Raw genomic sequence first — 12,533 nt, 5'->3', positions numbered from 1 at the left:
CAGCTTTTCAGTCAGTCTCATGTGTTGTACTGTGTCGACAGCCTTTTACAATCTAAGAAGATGCAGTCTACCCATTCCTTTCTTTCCTGTCTTACTTCTGTTACTTTGTCACAGAACTCCAATAGGTTTCTGATGCAGAATTTTGCTTCCCTGAAGCCGTGCTGATTACCATGTATGAGTCCATTCCTTTCAAGGTGCTCCACCACTCTTTTCCTGATAATCTTCTCCATAACTTTACATACAATACATGTCAGCGACACTGGTCCATAATTTAGTGTAGCCTGTCTGTCTGCTTTCTTAAAAATTTGAACTACATTTGATGTCTTCCACACCTCAGACAGTTGCCTTGTCTTGATAGATTTATTAAAGATGGTTGTTAGTGGCATACACAGTGCATCTGCTCCCTCTCTCAGAACCCAAGAAGAGATATTATCATGGCCCATCGCCCTCTAGGTATCTAGTTCCCTTTAGCAGTTTCTTAACCTACTCCTCGGTTGTATTCAGTGTATTCAGCACTTGCTGGTGCATACTACCAACTCGTTTTGCTGGAATCCTCTCTGTCTCCACTGAGAATATCTCCCTGAATCACGAACTGAGCTCTTCACATACTTTCTAGTTGTTCCCTGTAAACTCCCCTCCTTCCTTCCTCAGCCTGACTACCTGGTCCTTGATTGCTGTTTTCCTTCTGATATGGCTGTATAATAACTTTGGGTTAGATTTTACTTTTGATGCTATGTCATTCTCGTACTGACACTGAGCTTCTCTCCATATCCATGCATTTTCATTTCTGGCTCATCGGCTCAACTAACTGTTTTCCTGGGTACTTTTCCTATTATACTGTTCCATACATCTAGCACACTTGGTTTTGGCCTCTCCACACCTCCTGGTAAACTATGGGCTCACTCTTGTCTTTACGTTGTTTCTGTTGCTCCTTGGTAAGAACTTCTCCATGGCCTCCCTGCACTCTGTGGTAACGTGTTCCATCATTTGCTTACCAACTGCACCTCATGTAGGAATTGCCTCATACTTGTGTAGTTCCATTTTTGGAAGTTTTGCTTCTTCCATCCTTCTCATACTGCTTCATTTTCCATTTTAACTCTACTATGTATTCAGAACTCAAGACCATGCAATTGCCAGTGCCTAGGGGTCTTTTGTGTGTGATATCCCCTATATCTGAACTGTTCAAGGTGAATACATGGTCCAGCTTTGCTAGTTCATCGTCTCCTCTCTCTCTCTCTGGTTGTGTTCCTAACATGTTGGTACATGAGGTTTTCCAGCACCACCTCTAGCATCTTGGCTCTCCACATCTCTGGTCCTCCATGTGGCTCCAGATTCTCCCAGTCAATGCCCTTATGATCAAAATCCCCCATGATGAGTAACTTTGCCGTGCTCATATGGGCCCTTCTGGCAACTTCGGCAAGTGTGTTCACCATCACTCTGTTCCTCTCATCGTATTCCTGTTTTGGGCTCCTTCTCTTTGGTGGCAGGTTGTACATCACTGCTATCATCACTTCTGGGCCCCCAGTATGAAGTGCTCTTACTGTGTAGTCATCCGCTACTCTTCTGACTAGTCCTCCCATCTCCTCCAAACGCCATTGGTTTTTGATGAGTAGTACAACTCCTCTGCCCCCTCTGCTCTCCCTGTTTTCCCTCAGGATCTGATAACCAGACGAAGATCGCTTATGATATCACTTTATTCGTATACTTTGTCACTAGCCTGTGCGAGTCATATACCATATGAATAACGTGTGTGTGTTGTACATTGTCACAAGCACGTGTTTGTCGTATACTGGGCCAGCAACCATTGTTTGTATTAGTATGTCACTAGTTCGTGTGTCATATACTGTGTCACCAACCATTGTTTGTAGTATTATGTCAGTAGCTCCTGTGTGTCGAATACTGTATCAAGAACCGTGTGTGTCATATACTGTCTCACCACGCCATGTGTGTTGTATACCGGGTCAACAGGATGTTTGTGTCATAAACTGTCACTAGCCAATGTGTTGCAACACTGATACTTGTGACACACTGACACTTGCCACACTGGTACTTGTGATGCACTGATACTTGTCACACACTGATATCTGTGACACACTGATTCCTGTGATACTGATACCTAAAACACCCTAACACTTGTGACACACTGGCACTTGCGACACAATGAAGCCTGTGACACACTAACACCTGTGACACATTGATACCTGTGACACAGTGATTCCTGTGACACACAAACACCTGTGACACACTGACACTTATGGCATACCTGGAGTTCACCTGGAGAAAGTTCAGGGGGTCAACGCCCCCGCGGCCCGGTCTGTGACCAGGCCTCCTGGTTGATCAGAGCCTGATCAACCAGGCTGTTGCTGCTGGCTGCACGCAAACCAACGTACGAGCCACAGCCCGGCTGATCAGGAACCGACTTCAGGTGCTTGTCCAGTGCCAGCTTGAAGACTGCCAGGGGTCTGTTGGTAATCCCCCTTATGTATGCTGGGAGGCAGTTGAACAGTCTCGGGCCCCTGACACTTATTGTATGGTCTCTTAACGTGCTAGTGACAACCCTGCTTTTCATTGGGGGGATGTTGCATCGTCTGCCAAGTCTTTTGCTTTCGTAGTGAGTGATTTTCGTGTGCAAGTTCGGTACTAGTCCCTCTAGGATTTTCCAAATGTATATAATCATGTATCTCTCCCGCCTGCGTTCCAGGGAATACAGTTTTAGGAACCTCAAGCGCTCCCAGTAATTGAGGTGTTTTATCTCCGTTATGTGCGCCGTGAAGGTTCTCTGTACATTTTCTAGGTCAGCAATTTCACCTGCCTTGAAAAGTGCTGTTAGTGTGCAGCAATATTCCAGCCTAGATAGAACAAGTGACCTGAAGAGTGTCATCATGGACTTGGCCTCCCTAGTTTTGAAGGTTCTCATTATCCATCCTGTCATTTTTCTAGCAGATGCGATTGATACAATGTTATGGTCCTTGAAGGTGAGATCCTCTGACATGATCACTCCCAGGTCTTTGACGTTAGTGTTTCGCTCTATTTTGTGGCCAGAATTTGTTTTGAACTCTGATGAAGATTTAATTTCCTCGTGTTTACCATATCTGAGTAATTGAAATTTCTCATCGTTGAACTTCATATTGTTTTCTGCAGCCCACTGAAAGATTTGGTTGATGTCCGCCTGGAGCCTTGCAGTGTCTGCAATGGAAGACACTGTCATGCAGATCCGGGTGTCATCTGCAAAGGAAGACACGGTGCTGTGGCTGACATCCTTGTCTATGTCGGATATGAGAATGAGGAACAAGATGGGAGCGAGTACTGTGCTTTGTGGAACAGAGCTTTTCACCGTAGCTGCCTCGGACTTGACTATGTTGACGACTACTCTCTGTGTTCTGTTAGTAAGGAAATTATAGATCCATAGAACGACTTTTCCTGTTATTCCTTTAGCACGCATTTTGTGCGCTATTACACCATGGTCACACTTGTCGAAGGCTTTTGCAAAGTCTGTATATATTACATCTGCATTCTTTTTATCTTCTAGTGCATTTAGGACCTTGTCGTAGTGATCCAATAGTTGAGACAGACAGGAGCGACCTGTCTGTCTCCCCTTTGTGGAGTGGGGCTATGTCTGTTGTTTTTAGTAACTGTGGGACGACCCCCGTGTCCATGCTCCCTCTCCATAGGATGGTAAAGGCTCATAATAGGGGCTTCTTGCAGTTCTTGATGAACACAGTGTTCCATGAGTCTGGCCCTGGGGCAGAGTGCATGGGCATGTCATTTATCGCCTGTTCGAAGTCATTTGGCGTCAGGATAACATCGGATAGGCTTGTGTTAACCATAGTGTTAACCATAGTGATACCTGTGACATCATAACACTTGCGACACACTGACACTTGTGACACACTAACACTTGAGACACACAGACACTTGTGACACACTGATATTTGTGACACACTGATACTTGTGACACACTGACACCTGTGACACCCTAACACTTGTGACACAATGACACTTGTGACACAGTGATACTTGTGATACAGTGATACGTGTGACACACTGACACTTGTGACACTCTGATACTTGCGACACACTGAAACCTGTGACACCCTAACACTTGTGACACTGTGATACTTGTGATACAGTGATACATGTGACACACTGACACTTGTGACACACTAACACTTGTGACACACAGACACTTGTGACACACTGATACTTGTGACACACTGATACTTGTGACACAGTGATACTTGTGACACACTGATACTTGTGACACAATGATACTTGTGACACACTGATACTTGTGACACACTGATACCTGTGACACAGTGATACTTGTGACACAATGATACCTGTGACACAGTGATACTTGTGACACATTGATACGTGTGACACTGATACCTGTGACACAGTGATACTTGTTACACACTGAAACTTGTGACACACTGATGCCTGTGACACAGTGATACTTGTGACACACTGATACTTGTGACACACTGACACTTCTGGCACACTGACACTTGTGACACACTGATACCTGTGACACAGTGATACTTGTGACACACTGATACTTGTGACACACTGATAGCCGTGACACATTGATACTGGTGACACGGTGATACTTGTGACACACTGATACTTGTGACACACTGATACTTGTGACACAGTGATACTTGTGACACACTGATACCTGTGACACAGTGATACTTGTGACACACTGATACCTGTGACACAGTGATACTTGTGACACACTGATACCTGTGACACACTGATACTTGTGACACACTGATACTTGTGACACACTGATACCTGTGACACAGTGATACTTGTGACACACTGACACTTGTGGCACACTGATACTTGTGATACACTGATACTTGTGACACACTGATACTTGTGGCACACAGACACTTGTGACACACTGATAAATGTGACACAGTGATACTTGTGACACAGTGATACTTGTGACACACTGACACTTGTGACACACTGACACTTGTGACACACTGATAAATGTGACACAGTGATACTTGTGACACAGTGATACTTGTGACATACTGACACTTGTGACACACTGATACTTGTGGCACACTGACACTTGTGACACACTGACACTTGTGACACACTGATACCTGTGACACACTGATACCTGTGACCCACTGATACTTGTGACACACTGACACTTTTGACACACTGATAATTGTGACACACTGATACCTCTGACACAGTGATACTTGTGACACAGTGATACTTGTGACACTTGTGATGCACTGATACTTGTGACACAATGATACCTGTGACACAGTGATACTTGTGACACACTGATACTTGTGACACACTAATGCTTGTGACTCACTAATACTTGTGACCTACTAACACTTGATACACACTAACACTTGTGACACACTAACACTTGTGACACACTAACACTTTTGACACACTGACACTTGTAACACACTTACACTTGTGACACACTGATACCTGTGACACAGTGATACTTGTGAGACAGTGATACTTGTGACACACTGACACTTGTGATGCACTGATACTTGTGACACACTGATACCTCTGACACAGTGATACTTGTGACACAGTGATACTTGTGACACGCTGACACTTGTAATGCACTGATACTTGTGACACACTGCTACCTGTGACACAGTGATACTTGTGACACTGTGATACTTGTGATACAGTGATACGTGCGGCACACTGACACTTGTGACACACTAACACTTGTGACACACAGACACTTGTGACACACTGATATTTGTGACACACTGATACTTGTGACACACTGACACCTGTGACACCCTAACACTTGTGACACAATGACACTTGTGACACTGTGATTCTTGTGATACAGTGATACGTGTAACACACTGACACTTGTGACACACTGACACTTGTGACACACTGAGACCTGTGACACAGTGATATTTGTGACACACTGATACCTGTGACACAGTGATACTTATGACTCACTGATACTTGTGACACACTAACACTTGTGACACACTAACACTTGTGACATACTAACACTTGTGTCACACTAACACTTGTGACACACTAACACTTGTGACACACTAACACTTGTGACACACTGACACTTGTGACACACTGATACTTGTGACACTCTGAGCTAGATACAGCGATTGATAAACAAGGGTGGAGGTCGACCGTTCGTCATTGTAGGAGTGCCAGCAGTCACCGATTTCTTCAACACGCAAGTTATACTTTTGTATCAGTCAAATCACATATTACTCGGGTAGATAATTTCCAGTAGATCCTTCATGTGTTAGCTCAAATCACCGACCAGTATGTTTAAATAAGTGACCCACTGATCAGATCAGATCGACTGGTCCGAACCCTTGACTGGTCCGAACCCTTGACTGGTCCGAACCCTTGACTGGTCCGAACCCGGGACTGGTTTCAAACGGTTTCGTTGGACAATAAAGCAGACTGTAAACGGATGGGGTTGTAGGCGCCCTTATAAACACAAACATTAAAAATCAGGAACGTGACGGTAAGCTGTCCAATATACAAAAACAGTTAGAAACAGAAATACAAATAGCTAGAGCTTCATTTAAGGAGGTTATTAATAGAATATTCAAGAGGTTGCTAGTAGAATTACAGTAAATCAACCATTCAAATCATTATGAAGCTGTGTGTAGTCTGTGGTCAGTCAAACAAACGGGCTTCCACATGGATAAATTGTCATTTTTGTGGAAATTGGTGTCACGCCCCTTGTGCAGATATCCCAGAATTAGCTACAAGCAGTATTAAAACAGAGAAGTGTTTTTGGGTATGCCCAAATGAAGAAAATCTGTGGACTAAAATCACAAGGGTATTAAAAGAGGACAACATCAAAGCTGCTTTCATAGAAAACCTGGAATCTTTCTACAACAGATGGGAACATAAAAAGTCTGGGCTAAATGGTACTGCCCTTGATACTGGCCATGTAGCCACAAACTGTAAGGCTGGAGATGATGACCTGGTAGTCAGTAAATGTGGGGCTGATAGTGCTGTCCTGGGAGACAGTAATGGTGAAGCTGGAGGTGCTGTCCTGGGAGACAGAAATGGTGAAGCTGGAGGTGCTGTCCTGGGACACAGAAATGGTGAAGCTGGAGATACTGTCCTGGGAGACAGTAATGGTGAAGCTGGAGATACTGTCCTGGGAGACAGTAATGGTGAAGCTGGAGGTGCTGTCCTGGGAGACAGTAATGGTGAAGCTGGAGAATTTGTCCAGGTAGTCGGGAATTATACGCAGGAAGGAATACATATAAATGACCTCATAGGGGACAGGAGCCATAGTAGGGAAACAAGTGTAGTCAAAGATAAGATAAAACCAATATTGCAAACTAGAAATACCGCAGGAAATAGCAAACAAGAGGACTCCAATAGCAATACTGAGGATAAATTACCAAAAACAACTGGTGGGAGCTCCATTGTTGGTGCTAGGGAGGATAGAAGTAAGACAGGGAAACATGCACCAACAGGGAATACAGTCACAGAAACCCAAGGCAAGCGGAAACCAAGCCTGTGCACATACTATGCACTTGGTATCTGCTGGCATGGGAAATCTGGAAAAACAGATGGGACATGCAACTATGACCACCCTAGAAAATGCCATGCCCATATGACAACAGGAAAATGCAAACTCCCTTCCTGTAAGCTTTTTCACCCTGAAATGTGTACCTCTTCAGTACAGGAAAGACTGTGCTATAACTTAAATTGCCAGGCATACCATCTAAAGGGGACAAAAAGATACAAAACATCCAGGCCATGGGAAAACCTGGGTAGCCACAGCCACTCAAGAGGGAGAGGTTTTTTAGTGCCAGGAAGGAAAAAAAAACTGGCAGGAAATGGCAGAAATCGTACACCAAATCCAGTCATTCCTGGAGTGGAACCACAGTCGATGGCCTCCACTCCAAACCAACAGATACAGATACTAATGCCGGAAAAAAAATCCCCCCCCAGTACCAACAATACCACCAGTCCGATAACATTCTTCTTTGCAAATATACAGGGTCTAAAGCCAGCAACAAGCAACAAAATACCTTTCATCCGTGGACTGCTTGCAGAGGCAAAGGCAATGTTCGCAGCTTTCACTGAGACCCACATAAAGGATCACTTGGACAATGAAATATGGATCCCAGGTTACAACCTATACAGATGTGACAGAGTGAACAGGCAAAAGGGGGGGGTTGGCCTGTACATTGCAGAGTCACTTGTTTGCACAGAACTGCTTAATGCCTCAAATGATGTAGTGGAAGTTTTAGCAGTAAAGGTCGAGAACCAAAACCTAGTCATTGTGGTAGTCTACAAGCCTCCGGATGCAACATCCCAGCAATTCCAGGAACAGCTGTTAAAAATTGACCACTGTCTGGAAAATCTTCCAGCTCCTGCACCCAACATCTTGCTCCTGGGGGATTTCAACTTAAGGCACCTAAAATGGAGGAATATAGCAAATAATATTGTTGCAGTAATAACACCAGGAGGCAGCTCTGATGAAAACTCACACTCGCACGAGCTTTTAAATCTCTGCACAAAATTCAATTTAAACCAGCAAATAATAGAGCCTACTAGACTGGAGAATAAACTAGACCTCATCTTCACTAACAATGATGATCTGATAAGAAATGTCACCATATCAAAAACAATATACTCAGACCACAACATAATTGAGGTTCAGACATGTATGCGTGGAGCCCCAGACCGACAAAATGAGACTAGTCACGAGGGAGCATTCACCAAATTCAACTTCAATAACAAAAACATAAAGTGGGACCAAGTAAACCAAGTCCTAACCGATATAAGCTGGGAAGATACACTAAGCAACACAGACCCCAACTTATGCCTAGAACAGATTAACTCGGTGGCACTCGATGTATGCACAAGGCTTATTCCTCTAAGAAAAAGGAGGAGTAGATGTAAAATACAAAGAGACAGGCGCTCCCTTTACAGGCGACGGAAAAGAATAACAGAGCGGCTAAAAGAGGTCAATATATCTGAAATGCGTAGAGAGACACTGGTCAGAGAAATAGCAAGCATCGAACTTAAGCTAAAAGAATCTTATAGGAGTCAGGAATCGCGGGAAGAACTAAAAGCCATAAATGAAATCGAAAGAAACCCAAAGTATTTCTTCTCCTATGCCAAATCAAAATCGAGAACAACGTCCAGTATTGGGCTCCTACTTAAACAAGATGGGTCCTACACAGATGACAGCAAGGAAATGAGTGAGCTACTCAAGTCCCAATATGACTCAGTTTTTAGCAAGCCGCTAACCAGACTGAGAGTCGAAGATCAAAATGAATTTTTTATGAGTGAGCCACAAAATTTGATTAACACAAGCCTATCCGATGTTATCCTGACGCCAAATGACTTCGAACAGGCGATAAATAACATGCCCATGCACTCTGCCCCAGGGCCAGACTCATGGAACTCTGTGTTCATCAAGAACTGCAAGAAGCCCCTATCACGAGCCTTTTCCATCCTATGGAGAGGGAGCATGGACACGGGGGTCGTCCCTCAGTTACTAAAAACAACAGACATAGCCCCACTCCACAAAGGGGGCAGTAAAGCAATAGCAAAGAACTACAGACCAATAGCACTACCATCCCATATCATAAAAATCTTTGAAAGGGTCCTAAGAAGCAAGATCACCACCCATCTAGAAACCCATCAGTTACACAACCCAGGGCAACATGGGTTTAGAACAGGTCGCTCCTGTCTGTCTCAACTATTGGATCACTACGACAAGGTCCTAAATGCACTAGAAGACAAAAAGAATGCAGATGTAATATATACAGACTTTGCAAAAGCCTTCGACAAGTGTGACCATGGCGTAATAGCGCACAAAATGCGTGCTAAAGGAATAACAGGAAAAGTCGGTCGATGGATCTATAATTTCCTCACTAACAGAACACAGAGAGTAGTCATCAACAGAGTAAAGTCCGAGGCAGCTACGGTGAAAAGCTCTGTTCCACAAGGCACAGTACTAGCTCCCATCTTGTTCCTCATCCTCATATCCGACATAGACAAGGATGTCAGCCACAGCACCGTGTCTTCCTTTGCAGATGACACCCGAATCTGCATGACAGTGTCTTCCATTGCAGACACTGCAAGGCTCCAGGCGGACATCAACCAAATCTTTCAGTGGGCTGCGGAAAACAATATGAAGTTCAACGATGAGAAATTTCAATTACTCAGATATGGTAAACATGAGGAAATTAAATCTTCATCAGAGTACAAAACAAATTCTGGCCACAAAATAGAGCGAAACACCAACGTCAAAGACCTGGGAGTGATTATGTCGGAGGATCTCACCTTCAAGGACCATAACATTGTATCAATCGCATCTGCTAGAAAAATGACAGGATGGATAATGAGAACCTCCAAAACTAGGGAGGCCAAGCCCATGATGACACTCTTCAGGTCACTTGTTCTATCTAGGCTGGAATATTGCTGCACTCTAACAGCACCTTTCAAGGCAGGTGAAATTGCCGACCTAGAAAATGTACAGAGAACTTTCACGGCGCGCATAACGGAGATAAAACACCTCAATTACTGGGAGCACTTGAGGTTTCTAAACCTGTATTCCCTGGAACGCAGGAGGGAGAGATACATGATTATATACACCTGGAAAATCCTAGAGGGACTAGTACCGAACTTGCACACGAAAATCACTCACTACGAAAGCAAAAGACTTGGCAGACGATGCACCTTAAGAGACCATACAATAAGTGTCAGGTGCCCGAGACTGTTCAACTGCCTCCCAGCACACATAAGGGGGATTACCAACAGACCCCTGGCAGTCTTCAAGCTCGCACTGGACAAGCACCTAAAGTCAGTTCCTGATCAGCCGGGCTGTGGCTCGTACGTTGGTTTGGGTGCAGCCAGCAGCAACAGCCTGGTTGATCAGGGGCTGATCCACCAGGAGGCCTGGTCACAGACCGGGCCGCGGGGGCGTTGACCCCCGAAACTCTCTCCAGGTAAACTCCAGGTAAACACAGTAACACTTGTGACACACTGATACTTGTGACACACTGAGACCTGTGACACTGATATTTGTGACGTACTGATACTTGTGACACACTAACACTTGTGGCACACTGATACTTGTGACACACTGGTACTTGTGATAAAGTGATACCTGTGACACAGTGATACTTGTGACACACTGATAGCTTTGACACACTGATAGTTGTGACACACTGATACTTGTGACACACTGATACTTGTGACGCACTGACACTTGTGACACACTGATACTTGTGACGCACTGACACTTGTGACACACTGATACTTGTGACACACTGATACCTGTGACACAGTGATACCTGTGACTCATTGACACTTGAGGCACATTGATACATGTGACACTCTGCCACGTGTGACACACTGACTCTTGTGACACGCTGATACTTGTGATACATTGATACCTGCTACACACTGACACCTGTGACACTGACACCTATAACACACTGATACATGTGACACATTGATACTTTTGACACACTGATACATATGACACATTAATTCTTTTGTCACACAAATACACGTGACATGACATCTGGATACATCTAGCAGCTATATATTATCTTACACATTTGCACAAAACATGACTTGCAGCAAGTGTGTCAGCGGATACATGTTCATACAAGGACACTGCTGAATGTATTAAATAACTCAGTTTGTGTTATTCAAGCACTCTTACATCAGAGTCAGGCTTTAATTAAAGAACGTTGCGCAACGTTTTGCTCCAAGTCGTCAGTGAATCGTTGAATAATGAAAGCCTTGGTCTGCAATGTGTGTTATTTTAGTTGCAAACAGAGGTGTGGTTACCAAAATATTGATTGATTACGTGTGTGATCAGTGTTGCAGGTGGTGCGTCTCTCACCACTCTCTCTCTCACACTGACTACTTCACCAGTACTTACCCGTACCCACCTGTATGTTGCTGCAGGGGTCCTAGTTGTACTCACCTAGTTTTGGTTGCAGGGGTCGAGTCACAGCTCCTGGCCCCGCCTCTTCACTGGCCGCTACTCGATCACTCTTCCTGCTCCATGAGCTTTATCATACCTCTTCTTAAAGTTATGTATGGATCCTGCCTCCACTACATCACTTCCCAGACTATTCCACTTCCTGAAAACTCTGTGACTGAAGAAATATTTCCTAACATACCTGTGATTCATCAGAGTCATCAACTTCCAACTCTGACCCCTTGTTGCTGTATTCCATCTCTTGAACATCCTGTCTCTGTCCACCTTGTCGATTCCTCTCAGTATTTTATACGTCGTTATCATATTCCCCCTATCTCTCTTGTCCTCCAGTGTCGTCAGGTCGATTTCCCTTAACCTTGTTGGAAACCTTGTGCACTTTCTCTAGTTTCCTTACGTGCTTGGTTAGGTGTTGATTCAAAACTGGTACTGCATACTCCAATATAGGCCTAATGTACACGGTGTACAAGGTCCTGAACGATTCATTATTGAGATGTCGGAGTGCTGTTCTTAGGTTTGCTAGGTGCCCATATGCTGCAGCAGT

The 12,533-nt window shown here is 44.3% G+C and overlaps 1 protein-coding gene across 1 annotated transcript in view; it reads right to left on the bottom strand.

Annotated features, from left to right (window-relative positions):
* Nucleotides 1-11,890, bottom strand: part of LOC128687823 (hematopoietic prostaglandin D synthase-like) — a 112,261-nt gene extending 100,371 nt beyond the window's left edge. Inside the window, exon 1 of the mRNA XM_070083772.1 lies at nt 11,855-11,890. The gene's annotated coding sequence lies outside the window, so the exon portion shown is untranslated. The remainder of the gene's footprint in view (nt 1-11,854) is intronic.
* Between the last annotated feature and the right edge of the window lie 643 nt (nt 11,891-12,533).

This window comes from Cherax quadricarinatus, chromosome 10 (genome assembly GCF_038502225.1).
Source record: "Cherax quadricarinatus isolate ZL_2023a chromosome 10, ASM3850222v1, whole genome shotgun sequence".
NCBI lineage: Eukaryota > Metazoa > Arthropoda > Malacostraca > Decapoda > Parastacidae > Cherax > Cherax quadricarinatus.
The sequence above is the reverse complement of the archived record's forward strand: the minus strand, read 5'-3'. Positions and strand labels throughout refer to the sequence as shown.